Below are 18,422 nucleotides of genomic sequence, written 5' to 3' on the forward strand. Positions count from 1 at the left end.
CGGAGTGGCATTCGCCGGGTCGAGCGCCGTGTCGAGGATGTAGAGGTTGCTGCTGCTACCGCCGTCCTGGTCCTGCTCGCCTTCAGGTCCAGCAGCAGCAGGGCTGGGGACGGAGAGGGCGACGGGGAAGTCCTTGCTCGCATGGAGGCAGGGCGTGCTGATCGAGCATCGGGCCTTGGTGTCGTACAAGGTGGTGCGTCTCGCGCTGTCGAAGAAGAAGATGTTGGTTCCGGAGAGAGGAAAGGAGTGCAGCCGGTTATCATAGTCACCGTCGGACACAGGGCACGTCGTTGGGCGGACACTGAAGATCGGTTGCGGTGGCCGGATAGTAGTCTCCAGCTGCTTATCGGAGACATGTTTCTTCTTCTTTCGGGCAAACCAGGGAGACAGAGCATCTTCCGGCACTCTCCTGAGCCTGGTAAGATCTCGCGCCTTTGCTGCTGCTTCGTTTGCCGGGTAGAAGAAATTGTCGCTGTTGAGGCGGCGCAGCGAATAGATGCCTTGATAGTGGTTCGCCGTCACAATATTCACGTACCGCCGGAGGCTCATGGTTGAGAGATCCGAGCTTGCTTGGGATCCACAACCTGCCTTTGGATCGAGGTCGACGAAGAGGAGCTGCGGGGCGGCACGATGGCAGGGGCGGCGGGGACAGGATAGGAAGGGCGTGTGTTGGGTACTTGGGCCGAGTATAGTCCAGTTGATTCTTCAATCGTAGCTGCTACACGGGCCTACCAAACTAAATTCGGCTCAGGGTTTCATCGGGACCTCCCTATGTACTAGCATTGTAGCAAGCCTTGTTTCAGAACTTATTGACAACACTAGTGGTAGTGGAGGACAGATATGTTAGATGAAAATCTATTACCTATGGACATTGACTGGACCATGCGGGCGGTGCAGTACAGTGGCTACGGTGGTGGTGCCGCAGCCCTCAAGGCGATTTCTGGCGAGGAGAGGCATGTTCCGTAGGCGACACGCAGGCGATTTCTGGCGACGCCCGCCGACCGCCGGCGATTTCTGGCGACGCTCGCTGGCCGCCGGCAATCTCCATCGCGCGCCACCCATCACCGGGCAGCTCATACGCAGGAAGTGGAAAGCCATCTTCATCAGGTATGGTTCTCGCCGTGGAGGTTTCGTCCAGGCCTCGGGGGATGATCATCTCGAGTTACTGGATGATTCCGAGGTAGAGATTGGGAGGATCGCATGCTCGAGATGGATCGGCAATGGAGTTCAGGTGAAATCCGAGGATCTGCTGATCGTAGTTGGTCCCGAGGTGCTTGTTCATCGGGGTACAGCGGTGGCGCAATTCACAGAGGCGCCTCCTCCACCGTCCTGCGTACGTGTGGATGAGACGCTTTCCTCTGTTGACAGCCCAGATCCATGGCGGAAAGGTCCGTCCAACAGTTGGATTTGAGGCCGCAGCCCAGTACTGTTCACAACAGCCCATCGCATCGGTCCATAGAAGTGGGTCGCCAGAGACTCTCCGCCAACAATCCATTCACAAACCCTAGATCGAAGGCGGCTTGTGGAGTCGTCTTCGTGAGAGATCCACAACCTCCCCGATCTTTGTCTCCGCCGATTTCGTCTCCTCAGATCTGGCGTGGGGTGAGATCGGGGGATCACAGATCCTTTGCTCAAGTCCTAGCAGGCGGGATGGATCGTCGTCCCCTCCGAAGATCTCCGCCGCGGGGATACCAGAGAGCTCCTTACAACAACAGATTCAGATCCGCTGAAGAGAGGCATGAAGAGGAGCGAAGGCGCGAAGATGAGACGAGGTGGGAAGAAGATAGACGCAGAGATGAGGAATGGAGGCGTGATGAGGAGCGGCGCAGAGAGGCGGATCTGCGGCGCCGTTCGGAGGATCGTCACCGCAGTGAAGAGCGAAGGCTGGAGGAAGATCGCCGTCGTGCTGAGACCTTGCGCATCACGGAGAAAGCGGCGAGGGAACGGGCTCTGGCTGAGAGACAACGCAAGGAAGATCAGATGACAGTGGATAACTCCAACAGAGATCGTTGGGCTCACAGGCAAGAGATGGCAGGGACCCGGGCTGATTCATCTTCGAACTCCTTCGCCACATCGCCTTCTTCCTCAGTACCGCATCAGACCACCATGGTCCTATTTCTGGCAGATCTGCTCCCAGTTCCTCTGCTGTTCCGAATACAGTTGTTGTCGTACCTATGGGGTCCTCTGTACTTCCATCGGTGGCGACAGGTAACAAAGGCGTTGTTCCTGCTACTCTTCCATTCCAGAATAGTAGGTTTGAGAATCCTTTTGGTTGCTTAAACTGTGGCAAAAATCACCATGTTAGCATCTATCAGGATAGAGACCCTTGGGAATATAAAGCACCTTATTATGGTAGTCCAGATTTTGGTCAATGTTTCTATGTCATTCCTGATGTAGAAGCAGAAGTGCAATCTCTTGAGCTGTTGAATTATGCTCAGATAACAGTGGTTAGGGGGGAAGCTACCTTCAGAGACATGGAGCATGAATTTCAAGTTTGGTCTAATTCCATGGGTTACAAATGGAGATTTTATGTTAAGGTAGCTGCTAAGAATCAATACATCACTAGATTCCCTAATGCCAAGTGTATCGAAGAATTATCCCATTTTGGTAAATTCTTCATGAAAACTGTTCCTGATACCATTATCAAGATTGAGAAATGGGCTGGAGATATTGAACCATTTGCTGTGATGGAAGAAGCTTGGTTTAGAATAAAAGGAATTCCTATGAAATACAGAAACAAGTCCACTGCTTATTATGTTGCAATTATGGCTGGGCTGCCTCTAGCCTTAGATATGAACTGCCTCAGGAACTTTGGTTATATCAGAGCCAAAATTGGTTGTCAGGATCCTGCACTTGTACCAAGCTCCAGAATTGGTGCCATCAAGATGGGATTCTATGAATTCCAGTTTACTAGGGAGGTGATTGATCCCAATACCAATCCTGCAACATATTATGCTTCTGCAGTGGAGAATGCCAATGGTGATTCACAGCAGAACTCCCCCAAGAGACAGAGAACTGGTAATGATGATACTTTGAATGCTGCAGGGGGTGGTAATGAAAACATTACTACAAGGGAGACTAAAAACAGAGGTGGACATACTCAAGGTTCATATCAAAATGCTCCTCAGGGTGGTGCTGAGAAAGGTAAGGAGGTTGTGGTGAGCTCCTCTAGCTTATCTGATACAGTTTCTGATTCCTTTGCTTCAAGAGTCCAGAATGATATGAATCCACAAGTTGCTCCTGTTGATAATTCTGGTTCTTCCTCTGCTGAGGTCAGAATCATGGAAAATTGTGATCAAAACACCAGCCAGATCCCTCTGCTTGAAGTTCATAAAGAAGTTGCTGCTGCTCTGGCTCCAGAAAGATTGGTAGAGGGGACAGGATTCTCATCTATGTCCAGTGATGCCAGTTTCAGAGATTTCATGAGTAAATTGGTGAAGAGTGGGAGTGACAAAGTTTTTACTCACCAGAAAAAATACTAGAAAATGATGGAACCAATTATAGAAGAACAAGTGCAACCTGCTCATGATAATATTGATGATGGATCAATTGACATGGTGGATTATGATGGCAGTGACAATGAGGAAGATCAGCAGGAGGAGGAACAAGAGGTTGAACACATACAGTGGTGATTCTTGCTCTGGGTGCTCCATCTTTGGAACATGAACATACTGCAGTTGTTATCCCAATGGATGGCCCTCAATATGAAGCAGAAAATCTCCAGGAGGATATGCAAGAAGGGTTAACTCAAGAAGAGGTGCAGGTGACTTCTGTTGGAGATGGAAGGAGAATGGTGATCAACATTCTGGATCCTGTGCAGCCAGCAAGGGCAAGTACAAGAATTGCTGGGCATCCTCAGGCCACATCCAGGGTGGTGGATGGCACCAGGACACAGCAACCAAGGAATACTTCAGGTACAAATCTCAATGCTTTTAATTCTTTTGCTATTTTGGATGATGAGGATATTTGTTCTAGAGCTCTTGAAATGGGTGTTGATCCTGATACTTTTACCCTTGAAAAAATCAATCATATTAAAGATCTTGAGATAGCTAGACATAATTTGAATTGTAAATCACAATTGCTGCAAAATGAAAAAAACGATGCACAACCTGCTGAAACCAATCAGGTGCTCTTTTTGGGATTTGGAGAAGAAAATGATGATGAGGAGGATTTCACTCCAGTTGTATCCAGGAGAACCAGAAAAAGACTGAAATCTGCAAAAAAAAATTCAAAGATCTATGGAAAGGAATAGATGCAATGCAAGATCTTTGGGAGCACAGTCTGGTGTTGTTGCTGCCCAGGGAAAAGTCACCGATGACCACCCTGTGTGTGGCATGGTGACTGGACCCAGAGTCAGAAGAAAAAATCCAAAATATCTATGATTGGTGCCAGTATGAACTGCAGAGGAGTGGGAAAGAAAGGGATGAGTGTTTTCTTGGCAGATTTCATTAGAGAGCAGCAGTTAGATTTTATTGGTCTGCAGGAAACTATTAAAAAAGATTATTCGCAGGCTTTTTTCAGGAAAATTGATCATGTGAATCAATTTTCCTGGAGATGGATTCCTTCTATTGGTCGAGCTGGTGGTATCCTTGGTGGATTTAACAAGATCTGATTTGATGTACTGGATACTGTTTTGGGTAGATTCTTTATCAAGGTGACTCTTCAAGACTTGAACATCCAGTTAAAGTGGGATCTAGTGTTTGTTTATGAAGCTGCACAGGAGGAAGATAAAGAAATGTTTCTGGCTGAATTGGCTGCTGTTTGCAGCAATCAGAAAAATCCTTTGCTGATTGGAGGAGATTTTAATATTCTCAGATTTTCCTTTGAGAAGAATAAAGGGATGAGAAGGAATAAATGGTCCAGTTTGTTCAATGCAATAATCAATTCTCATGATCTTAGAGAAATTGAGATGTCTGGGGTCAGTATACCTGGTCAAATAATCAAATTAATCCCACTTTGGAGAAGCTTGATAGATTTCTGATGTCTTCAGACTGGGAGGATTTATTTCCTTTCACAACTGTCCATAAAGTTACTAGGGATGTCTCTGACCACAATCCCATTATTTTGGATACTATGGAAGGCAGAGAGTTGAAAAAGAAGACTTCCAGATTTGAAAAAAGTTGGCTGAAAGAGGAAGAGTTCTTGTATAGAGTGGAAAGAAGCTGGAGACAGCCGGTTAGAGCTTGCAATTCCTTGGAAAGGGTGCAGATAAAATTAAAGAAAATCAAAAGTGATTTGAAAGGTTGGGGTGCAAATATTAGAGGAAGAGACAAGAAGAAAATACATGACCTGCATCTGGAGTTAGCCACCTTGGAAGATTTAGAAGAACAGGGTAACATTTCCTTTGAACAGACATGCAGGAAAGTACAGATTCAGGAGGAATTTTTACACTTGTTGGAAAAAGAGGAGGCCTTTTGGCAGCAAAGATCAAAGGTACAATGGCTACTGCATGGAGACAATAACACTAGTTATTTTCATAGAATTGCAAATGGCAGTAAAAGAAAAAGGACAATGTTCTCTTTGAAAAATGGTTCTGAAAATATATAGGGGACACCTGCTCTTTTAGAACATGCTACCAGCTTCTACAAAAACTTGTTTGGACCAGTTCATGATGCTGGTGTCAGATTGAGAGATGAAGTTTGGGATGAAGAGGAAAAATTGAATGAAGATGACATAATTAATCTTGACATAAGTTTCACTGAGCAAGAAATTCATGATATTATCTGCCAGATGGAAAAGAACAAGGCTGTTGGCCCTGATGGAATCCCCGTGGAATTCTATCAACATTGCTGGGACATCATCAAGATGGATTTGCTACATATGTTCAATGATTTTCATGAACATAATATTAGTTTGGAGAGAATAAACTATGGGATTATTACTCTCATTCCCAAAGGAGAGGATGCTGATATCATTCAGAAGTATAGACCAATTTGCTTGCTGCAAGTTTTGTTCAAAATCTTCACCAAAGCCATGACTGCTAGAGCTGAACCAATAATGGGGAAACTCATTCACCCCTGCCAGAATGCTTTTATCAGAGGAAGATATTGTAGGATAACGTTGCATAGAAAACAAAAATTTTCCTACCGCGAACACGCAATCCAAGCCAAGATGCAATCTAGAAGACGGTAGCAACGAGGGGTATCGAGTCTCACCCTTGAAGAGATTCCAAAGCCTACAAGATGAGGCTCTTGTTGCTGCGGTAGACGTTCACTTGCCGCTTGCAAAAGCGCGTAGAAGATCTTGATCACGATCGGTTCCGGCGCCACGAACGGGCAGCACCTCCGTACTCGGTCACACGTTCGGTTGTTGATGAAGACGACGTCCACCTCCCCGTTCCAGCGGGCAGCGGAAGTAGTAGCTCCTCTTGAATCCGACGAGCACGACGGCGTGGTGTCGGTGGTGGTGGAGAATCCCGGCGGAGCTTCGCTAAGCGTGCGGGGAAGAAGGAGGAGTGGGGCGGCTAGGGTTTGGGGAGAGGGGTGGCCGGCCTCCAAGGGGTGCGGCCAAGGTGGTGGCTTTGGTGTGTCCGGCCCCTCCCCTATGCCCCTCATTATATAGGTGGAACCCAAGTGTTGGTGTCCAAGTCTTCGAATAAGACCCGAAACCAAAACCTTCCATAGGAGGGGGCAATCCTAGCCCAACTAGGACTCCCACCCAAAGGTGGGATTCCCACCTCCCATGTGGGGGTGGCCGGCCCCCTATGGTGGAGTCCACTTGGGACTCCACCCCATCTAGGGCTGGCCGGCCATGGAGGTGGAGTCCCTTGTGGACTCCACCTTCCTTGGTGGTTTCTTCCGGACTTTTCTAGAACCTTCTAGAACCTTCCATAGAACCTTCCGCGACATTTTATTTCACATAAAATGACATCCTATATATGAATCTTATTCTCCGGACCATTCCGGAACTCCTCGTGATGTCCGGGATCTCATCCGGGACTCCGAACAAATATTCGAACTCCATTCCATAATTCAAGTACTACCATTTCAACATCCAACTTTAAGTGTGTCACCCTACGGTTCGAGAACTATGCGGACATGGTTGAGTACTTACTCCGACCAATAACCAATAGCGGGATCTGGAGATCCATAATGGCTCCCACATATTCAACGATGACTTTAGTGATCGAATGAACCATTCACATACATTACCAATTCCCTTTGTCTCGCGATATTTTACTTGTCCGAGGTTTGATCTTCGGTATCACTCTATACCTTGTTCAACCTCGTCTCCGACAAGTACTCTTTACTCGTACCGTGGTATGTGGTCTCTTATGAACTCATTCATATGCTTGCAAGACATTAGACGACATTCCACCGAGAGGGCCCAGAGTATATCTATCCGTCATCGGGATGGACAAATCCCACTTGTTGATCTATATGCCTCAACTCATACTTTCCGGATACTTAATCCCACCTTTATAGCCACCCATTTACGCGAGTGGTGTTTGGTGTAATCAAAGTACCTTTCCGGTATAAGTGATTTACATGATCTCATGGTCATAAGGACTAGGTAATTATGTATCGAAAGCTTATAGCAAATAACTTAATGACGAGATCTTATGCTACGCTTAATTGGGTGTGTCCATTACATCATTCATATAATGATATAACCTTGTTATTAATAACATCCAATGTTCATGATTATGAAACTAATCATCCATTAATCAACAAGCTAGTTTAAGAGGCATACTAGGGACTTCCTGTTTGTCTACATATCACACATGTACTAATGTTTCGGTTAATACAATTATAGCATGATATATAAACATTTATCATAAACATAAAGATATAAATAATAACCACTTTATTATTGCCTCTAGGGCATATCTCCTTCGAGTCTCCCACTTGCACTAGAGTCAATAATCTATTTTACATTTGTAAAGATATAACACCTTGGCCTTCCGGTGCTTTATCATGTATTGCTCACGGGAGAGGTTTTTAGTCATCGGATCGACACGCTCGTAAACGTATGTATTTTGTAATTCATTTGCGTCTCAACGCATCACTCATTTCCAAATGAGTTGGCATTTAAATATGTTTGATCTTCCGGTGGAACCTTAATTCCGCTGTCCGAAATATGTCACTAATATTGTCACACACAATATAGCTTCAAAGTTTTGACTCAGTCGGAACTACACCAAGTTCTCAAAGAACCTCTTGACTTAACATCCTTTGTCATTGTCAAAATAATGACATACTCTGCCTTCTTTTGTAGAATCCGTCACAATATTTAGAACTCTTCTAAATCTAGCATAGACAACTTCTAGCTCATTGTGCTACCTTTTAAACAACACTTAGTCTAATTTTGAGATTGAAATTATATTTTATATGTGACAAAACCAATATCGGTGTAACACCTTACAGCGATTTGTTTGTCATTTCTTCATACAAAAAAAAATATATATATCCTTAGTTCTTCTAAAGTACTCAAGGATATTCTTACTGTCGTCCAATGATCATCATATGAATCATTCTGGTATATGCTCATAACACTTTATAGCACATGATATCTGATTGTGTACATATTATTCGTGATCTATAATCACTCATGTGTTTTTACTCATTGAGTGTCAGATACACTCAAGTCTTGTTAAACCTTCACATGACAAGAATATTTTCTTAATATTTCTATATTGAACTTCTTCAATATCCATCATATGTACTTTGACTTAAACTTATTTATGTGTTTCAATCTATCTTCATAGATCTTGACACTAAATTTGTTTCGGTCCATATCCTTTCATTGAAGTTAATTCTCAATGAAACCTTTTTAATCAAGTATATAATTACATCATTTATAACCAACTATATGTCACCTACATAAAGTATTATAAATGTGTCTTAGCGCTCCCACTTAATTTCTTGCAAATGCAAGCTTTTTCATCGTCTCTGATGAAATCAAAAACTCTTTGACTATTTCATCTGGTGAAGATTCCAACTCCGTGATACTTACTTCATCCAATTGAAGCTTGTATACCTATCTAGTATTCCACGGACCAAGCAAAACTCTTGGTTGTATCTTGTATACATACTTCGTTAAGTAGTGTATTTTGCCATCCTACTAGCATATCTCATAAAAGAAATATGTAGTGATTACTAGAATAATCCACATAGACTATAAGCATTGCTACGGAAGATCTAATCTTATCGTATTCAACTCTTTGAACTTTGTCGTAAACAATTTTTCGATAAGTCAAGCTTTCTTCAAGGATATTTCATCCAAGTCTATCAATTTCATAGATCCATTTACTTTCATAAAGTATTCATCTATCTTGGATTTCATGGCGCATGGCCATTTTAATGGAGTCAGGGCCCATCATAACTTCTTTGTTTTGTAGTTGGTTTATCATTGATCAAAATCAATCCTTTGTCCACAAATCATTTATTTGATCACAAAGTAAACCATACCTACAAGGTTCAATATGTACTTCGATCTCCATGGCTAAAACACTTTGTAGTCATGAGAGCCATGATCGTCGTGGCCGCTTCCGAAACCAATTCCGATGTCTGCGCTACTACGATCATTATGCTCGGGTTCATAAACCTTATCAAATTATATTGTCCTCCCACTCAAATACTTCACTCGAAACAATTTCTCGGAAATAAGAAACATTGACAAATACTTTTGTCTTTGTCTCGTGGGAAGAATTCCCAATTAAATCTCTGGGATAACCAACAAAGACATTCATCCGATTTTGGTTGACTATTAGGGTTTATACCCATGCCATAACTTGTATGGTGTCATTTCAACGGATCATGATGATGCTCTATTCAGTGTAAAAGCGGTAGTCACTAAAGCATAATCCACAAAAATATAATGGCATCAATATTTTTATCTCATCATTGATCCAACAAAGTTTGGATATATCTCTTGGATACTTCATCATCACTATGATACTCCAAGAAACGTAAGTTGTAGAACAATTTCATAACTCTCTTAGATGTTCGCTAAAACTCGTAATTCAAATATTTCCACCATGATCCAATCATAGATATTTGATTTCTATTACGATGATTTCCACTTCATGCTGAAATTTATTTGAATCCTATTCAAATGTTTCAAACTTTTCCTTATTGAATATATCCACATATATACTCAATTCATTGTTTGAAAGTTTTCATGAAGTAGAAGAATCTTCCGCACACAACTATGCCCGAGTGAACCACATATATCATTATGTATGTTTTCACTAAGTTAGTTGCCCGTTCAACTCTTCGGCCTATGAACGGTATTTCAGTCATTACCTTTTAGAAAAGATTTTGCAAGTGCCAAACGATTCAACAAATCGAATGACTCCAAAAATCTATTTGCATGGAGTTCCTTCATGCGATCCTTTCTAACATGACCTAAATTGCGGTTCCACAAATAAGTGGAATTCAAATCATTTGCCTTATGGCATTTTTAGCGTCAGTGTTATGTATGTGTGTTTCACCATTAAGATTTATAATAACTTATCCATCATACATGGAGTAATGTCATAATTTGAACAACTCATTGTTTTCATTTGACCAGAGCAAAATAACAATTATTAAGTTCTTTATTATAAATTCTAAGGGGTAGATAGAATACCAACGACGAACATAATAACACTTTATTTTGTTCCGGACGTGCATTCCTATCATATTCCTTGTCGATCACTTAGGCCATTGTATTCTTGTATTGCGTTGTTTTGTATGACACTTCATACCAACCAATATGGTATTAATACCCAAGAATTTCATTGTGTGACTTAACTAGGAATACAACCATAACATGTATATCATTTATATACACACGAGCTAGACTTTCTAGTCTTTTCTTTTCTTTTGCCAAAATATCTTTTGCGGTTTCTCTTTTAGCTTTCCTCATTATTCAGAAAAACATTTCAACATCAATAACTTCTAGGTTTGTTGGTCAAATACCAATAACCTTGAGGTTCTTACTTTGAAGTTGATCATCATATGACAAGTGTTTCAGATTTCACTATTAGTAAATTTGTAATACGATGAACAATTTCACTCATAATTTTATCCATCAATTCATGATAACTTTCGAGACCATGTCCGTACATGCTAGGCTCATAAAGTTTAAACCTTAGTATTCGCATATGCATAAGCGGCTTGTACCCGTTGGAAGCACACGTAGAATCTATAACACCCGATCATCACGTGATGCTTCGAAACGACGAGTCTTAGCAACGGTGCATACTAAGGACAATCACTTCATGGATATGCGAATATTGTTAGTGCCCCAATAGTTGGAGGATTGGGACGCCTTGCGTCTTCAACCTTCGTACATTCCCATAAAACTTATGAGTTTATGTAGTCTCACCAAATTTATATTCTATCATCTTGCAATAAGGTCTTAGATATCACATATATCTCGTACCTTGATTATTTCTGAAAACTAAATTTTCAGCTCCTTACTTTTCAAACAGATTTGAACTTCAAGTTTCACGGAGACAAGATAACTTTAGGTACTAATTGAAATCATAGCTCTCTGAATCAACAAAGTGAGTTTCACTAAATGTTTGCAATAGGACTTAATCATTTCTTGATTCATTAACAATACGGTACTAATCCGTAAAGTTTCTAGTCAGATTTTAACGAGTATTTCTATCTCAATTATAAGACTAGCGCATAGTAGTAAACGGATGCCAATACTACAAAATTAATTCAAAATACTACTCGAGACTATGTTTATGATAATTAGTTCATGTTTTAATCTAATTACTAATGAACTCCCACTTAATACAACATCCCTCATAGTTGTAAAGTGGTACACGATCCAAATCCACTACACCAAAACCGATCATCACGTGAGATGATGTAGTTTCAATGGTGAACATCAACATGTTGATCATATCATCCATATGACTCGTGTTCAACCTTTCGGTTTCCATTGTCCCGAGGCCATGTCTGTACATGCTAGGCTCGTCAAGCAAACCCAAGTATTCCGCGTGTGCAACATGGCTTACACCCGTTGTATGTCGAGTTTATCACACCCGATCATCACGAGATGCTTCAAAACGTCGAACAATGCAACGGTGCATACAAGGGAAGAACACTTTATTATCTTGATATTAATGTGAGGGATCATCTTATAATGCTACCGTCGCGATCTAAGCAAAATAAGATGCATAAAGGATTAACATCACATGCAATTCATATGTGATATGATATGGCCCTTTAGTCTTTGCGCCTTCGATCTTCATCTCCAAAGCACGGACATGATCTCCATCATCAACGGGCATGATCTCCATCATCGTCGGCGTAGCGTCAAGGTCCATGGCGCCGTCTTCATGATTGTCCTCCATGTAGCAACTATTACAACTACTTTGAAATACTACTCAACATGAAATTTAAAGACAACCATAAGGCTCCTGCCGGTTGCCACAATACAATAATGATCATCTCATACATATTCATCATCACATTATGGCCATATCACATCACCAAACCCTGCAAAAACAAGTTAGACGCTCTCTAATTTGGTTTGCATATTTTACGTGGTTTAGGGTTTTCGATATAGATCTAATCTACCTACGAACATGAACCACAACGTTGATACTAATGTTGTCAATAGAAGAGTAAATTGAATCTTTACTATAGTAGGAGAGACAGACACCCGCAAAGCCTCTTATGCAATACAAGTTGCATGTCGAACGAGGAACAAGTCTTATGAACGCGGTCATGTAAAGTTAGTCCGAGCCGCTTCATCCCACTATGCCATAAAGATGCAAAGTACTCAACTAAAGATAACAAGAGCATCAACGCCCACAAACCATTGTGTTCTACTCGTGCAACCATCTATGCATAGACACGGCTCGATACCACTCTGTAGGATAACGTTGCATAGAAAACAAAAATTTTCCTACCGCGAACACGCAATCCAAGCCAAGATGCAATCTAGAAGACGGTAGCAACGAGGGGGTATCGAGTCTCACCCTTGAAGAGATTCCAAAGCCTACAAGATGAGGCTCTTGTTGCTGCGGTAGACGTTCACTTGCCGCTTGCAAAGCGCGTAGAAGATCTTGATCACGATCGGTTCCGGCGCCACGAACGGGCGGCACCTCCGTACTCGGTCACACGTTCGGTTGTTGATGAAGACGACGTCCACCTCCCCGTTCCAGCGGGCAGCGGAAGTAGTAGCTCCTCTTGAATCCGACAGCACGACGGCGTGGTGTCGGTGGTGGTGGAGAATCCCGGCGGAGCTTCGCTAAGCGTGCGGGGAAGAAGGAGGAGTGGGGCGGCTAGGGTTTGGGGAGAGGGGGTGGCCGGCCTCCAAGGGGTGCGGCCAAGGTGGTGGCTTTGGTGTGTCCGGCCCCTCCCCTATGCCCCTCATTATATAGGTGGAACCCAAGTGTTGGTGTCCAAGTCTTCGAATAAGACCCGAAACCAAAACCTTCCATAGGAGGGGGCAATCCTAGCCCAACTAGGACTCCCACCCAAAGGTGGGATTCCCACCTCCCATGTGGGGGTGGCCGGCCCCCTATGGTGGAGTCCACTTGGGACTCCACCCCATCTAGGGCTGGCCGGCCATGGAGGTGGAGTCCCTTGTGGACTCCACCTTCCTTGGTGGTTTCTTCCGGACTTTTCTAGAACCTTCTAGAACCTTCCATAGAACCTTCCGCGACATTTTATTTCACATAAAATGACATCCTATATATGAATCTTATTCTCGGACCATTCCGGAACTCCTCGTGATGTCCGGGATCTCATCCGGGACTCCGAACAAATATTCGAACTCCATTCCATAATTCAAGTACTACCATTTCAACATCCAACTTTAAGTGTGTCACCCTACGGTTCGAGAACTATGCGGACATGGTTGAGTACTTACTCCGACCAATAACCAATAGCGGGATGCGGAGATCCATAATGGCTCCCACATATTCAACGATGACTTTAGTGATCGAATGAACCATTCACATACATTACCAATTCCCTTTGTCTCGCGATATTTTACTTGTCCGAGGTTTGATCTTCGGTATCACTCTATACCTTGTTCAACCTCGTCTCCCGACAAGTACTCTTTACTCGTACCGTGGTATGTGGTCTCTTATGAACTCATTCATATGCTTGCAAGACATTAGACGACATTCCACCGAGAGGGCCCGAGTATATCTATCCGTCATCGGGATGGACAAATCCCATTGTTGATCTATATGCCTCAACTCATACTTTCCGGATACTTAATCCCACCTTTATAGCCACCCATTTACGCAGTGGTGTTTGGTGTAATCAAAGTACCTTTCCGGTATAAGTGATTTACATGATCTCATGGTCATAAGGACTAGGTAATTATGTATCGAAAGCTTATAGCAAATAACTTAATGACGAGATCTTATGCTACGCTTAATTGGGTGTGTCCATTACATCATTCATATAATGATATAACCTTGTTATTAATAACATCCAATGTTCATGATTATGAAACTAATCATCCATTAATCAACAAGCTAGTTTAAGAGGCATACTAGGGACTTCTCGTTTGTCTACATATCACACATGTACTAATGTTTCGGTTAATACAATTATAGCATGATATATAAACATTTATCATAAACATAAAGATATAAATAATAACCACTTTATTATTGCCTCTAGGGCATATCTCCTTCAGATATATCACAGATGGAGTGATGCTGCTGCAGGAAATCCTTAGAGAATCCAAAATCAAGAAAAAATAGGGGGTAGTGCTGAAAATTGATTTTGAAAAAGCCTATGATAAAGTGAACTGGAATTTCTTGTTAGATTGGTGCAGACAAAAAGGTTTTAGTGACAAATGGATTATTTGGATTAAAGAAGCAATCACAAAAGGGACTCTCAGTGTTAAGATTAATGACAGGTTGGGCCCTTACTTTGGCAGTTTCAAAGGGGTGAGACAGGGGATCCTTTTGCTCCCTTTTGTTTAACATGGCAGCTAATAGTTTGTCCAAAATGATTGAAAATGCACAGAGAAATGGTTTGTTCAAAGGGTTGGCTGATAACCTGGTGGAGAATGGTATAGCCATACTTCAATATGCAGATGACACTATTTTGCTGATCCAGGATGATCTTGGTGGAGCCAGAAACTTAAAGTTATTACTATACATTTTTGAAGTGATGTCTGGCTTGAAAATTAACTTTGAAAAAAATGAAATCATGATGGTGCTTGATGATCCTGACAAGTTACATGATTATGTTGATCTATTCAACTGTCAGAAGGGTAAATGGCCTATTAAGTACTTGGGTACACATGTGTGTGCCAGGAGATTGTCAGTTGCAGAGTTGCAGTTCATAGAAGACAAGGTGAAAAAGAGTATGGGTGGCTGGATGGGCAGTACTATGTCTATTGGTGGAAGATTGATCAAGATTGATGCTTGTTTATCCAATATTGTTGTGTATCAGATGTCTATGAGACTGCTCCATAAAACTAATATTGAAAATATATCAAGACCCATCAGGACTTTCTTTTGGGTTGGGGCTGCAGACAAAAAGAAATACCGCTTTGTTAAGTGGAGATGGATTTGCAAACCCAGGAGTAAGGGTGGCCTTGGAGTGAAGGACCTGCACAAATTCAACATCAGCTTGATGTGCAAGTGGTGGTGGAAACTGGAAAAAGATGAAGGACCTTGGCAGAATTTTATGAGGAAAAAGTATCTGGGAGATTCTGGTATTTATTTTAGCAGACATAGAAGTGGTGATTCTCCTCTATGGTCAGACATGCTATATATTAGAGACATTTATTTGTGTGAGAGGAGGATGGTTGTTGGAAATGGATGCAGGACCAGCTTCTGGGGTGATGCTTGGTGTGGACATACCCCTCTGAAAGATAAATTCCCAGAGTTATTTGATATTTGTAATGAGCAAAAGATCACAGTGGCTGCTGCATCAGCTATGGGTTGGAGACTCTCTTTTAGGAGATGGTTGTCCACAGGGTTGATGGAATTGTGGTGTGGGCTTGTTAATATTTGTAGGAAAACGTTGCATAGAAAACAAAAATTTTCCTACCGCGAACACGCAATCCAAGCCAAGATGCAATCTAGAAGACGGTAGCAACGAGGGGGTATCGAGTCTCACCCTTGAAGAGATTCCAAAGCCTACAAGATGAGGCTCTTGTTGCTGCGGTAGACGTTCACTTGCCGCTTGCAAAAGCGCGTAGAAGATCTTGATCACGATCGGTTCCGGCGCCACGAACGGGCGGCACCTCCGTACTCGGTCACACGTTCGGTTGTTGATGAAGACGACGTCCACCTCCCCGTTCCGGCGGGCAGCGGAAGTAGTAGCTCCTCTTGAATCCGACAGCACGACGGCGTGGTGTCGGTGGCGGTGGAGAATCCCGGCGGAGCTTCGCTAAGCGTGCGGGGAAGAAGGAGGAGTGGGGCGGCTAGGGTTTGGGGAGAGGGGGTGGCCGACCTCCAAGGGGTGCGGCCAAGGTGGTGGCTTTGGTGTGTCCGGCCCCTCCCCTATGCCCCTCATTATATAGGTGGAACCCCAAGAGTTGGTCTCCAAGTCTTCGAATAAGACCCGAACCAAAAACCTTCCATAGGGAGGGGGAAACCTAGCCAAGCTAAGACTCCTACCAAGGTGGGAGTTCCACCTCCCATATGGGGGGGTGGCCGGCCCCCTAGGGGGAGTCCACTTGGGACTCCTCCCCCACTAGGGTTGGCCGGCCATGGAGGTGGAGTCCCATGTGGACTCCACCTTCCTTGGTGGTTTCTTCCGGACTTTTCTAGAACCTTCTAGAACCTTCCATAGAACCTTCCGCGACATTTTATTCACATAAAATGACATCCTATATATGAATCTTATACTCCGGACCATTCCGGAACTCCTCGTGATGTCCGGGATCACATCCGGGACTTCGAACAAATATTCCAACTCCATTCCATATTCAAGAACTACCATTTCAACATCCAACTTTAAGTGTGTCACCCTACGGTTCGTGAACTATGCGGACATGGTTGAGTACTCACTCCGACCAATAACCAATAGTGGGATCTGGAGATCCATAATGGCTCCCACATATTTAACGATGACTTTAGTGATCGAATGAACCATTCACATACAATACCAATTCCCTTTGTCACGCGATATTTTACTTGTCCGAGGTTTGATCTTCGGTATCACTCTATACCTTGTTCAACCTCGTCTCCGACAAGTACTCTTTACTCGTACCGTGGTATGTGGTCTCTTATGAACTCATTCATATGCTTGCAAGACATTAGACGACATTCCACCGAGAGGGCCCAGAGTATATCTATCCGTCATCGGGATGGACAAATCCCACTTGTTGATCCATATGCCTCAACTCATACTTTCCGGATACTTAATCCCACCTTTATAGCCACCCATTTACGCAGTGGTGTTTGGTGTAATCAAAGTACCTTTCCGGTATAAGTGATTTACATGATCTCATGGTCATAAGGACTAGGTAATTATGTATCGAAAGCTTATAGCAAATAACTTAATGACGAGATCTTATGCTACGCTTAATTGGGTGTGTCCATTACATCATTCATATAATGATATAACCTTGTTATTAATAACATCCAATGTTCATGATTATGAAACTAATCATCCATTAATCAACAAGCTAGTTTAAGAGGCATACTAGGGACTTCTTGTTTGTCTACATATCACACATGTACTAATGTTTCGGTTAATACAATTATAGCATGATATATAAACATTTATCATAAACATAAAGATATAAATAATAACCACTTTATTATTGCCTCTAGGGCATATCTCCTTCAGTCTCCCACTTGCACTAGAGTCAATAATCTATTTTACATTTGTAAAGATATAACACCTTGGCCTTCTGGTGCTATATCATGCATTGCTCACGGGAGAGGTTTTTAGTCATCGGATCTGACACGCTCAGAAACGTATGTATTTTGTAATTCATTTGCGTCTCAACGCATCACTCATTTCCAAATGAGTTGGCATTTAAATATGTTTGATCTTCTGGTGGAACCTTAATTCCGCTGTCTGAAATATGTCACTAATATTGTCACACACAATATAGCTTCAAAGTTTTGACTCTGTCGGAACTACACCAAGTTCTCAAAGAACCTCTTGACTTAACATCCTTTGTCATTGTTAAAATAATGACATATTCTGCCTTCTTTTGTAGAATCCGTCACAATATTTAGAACTCTTCTAAATCTAGCATAGACAACTTCTAGCTCATTGTGCTACCTTTTAAACAACACTTAGTCTAATTTGAGATTGAAATTATATTTTATATGTGACAAAACCAATATCGGTGTAACACCTTACAGCGATTTGTTTGTCATTTATTCATACAAAAATATATATATATATCCTTAGTTCTTCTAAAGTACTCAAGGATATTCTTACTGTCGTCCAATGATCATCATATGAATCATTCTGGTATATGCTCATAACACTTTATAGCACATGATATCTGATTGTGTACATATTATTCGT

Source organism: Lolium rigidum, chromosome 3 (genome assembly GCF_022539505.1).
Source record: "Lolium rigidum isolate FL_2022 chromosome 3, APGP_CSIRO_Lrig_0.1, whole genome shotgun sequence".
In the NCBI taxonomy this organism is placed as follows: Eukaryota; Viridiplantae; Streptophyta; class Magnoliopsida; order Poales; family Poaceae; genus Lolium; species Lolium rigidum.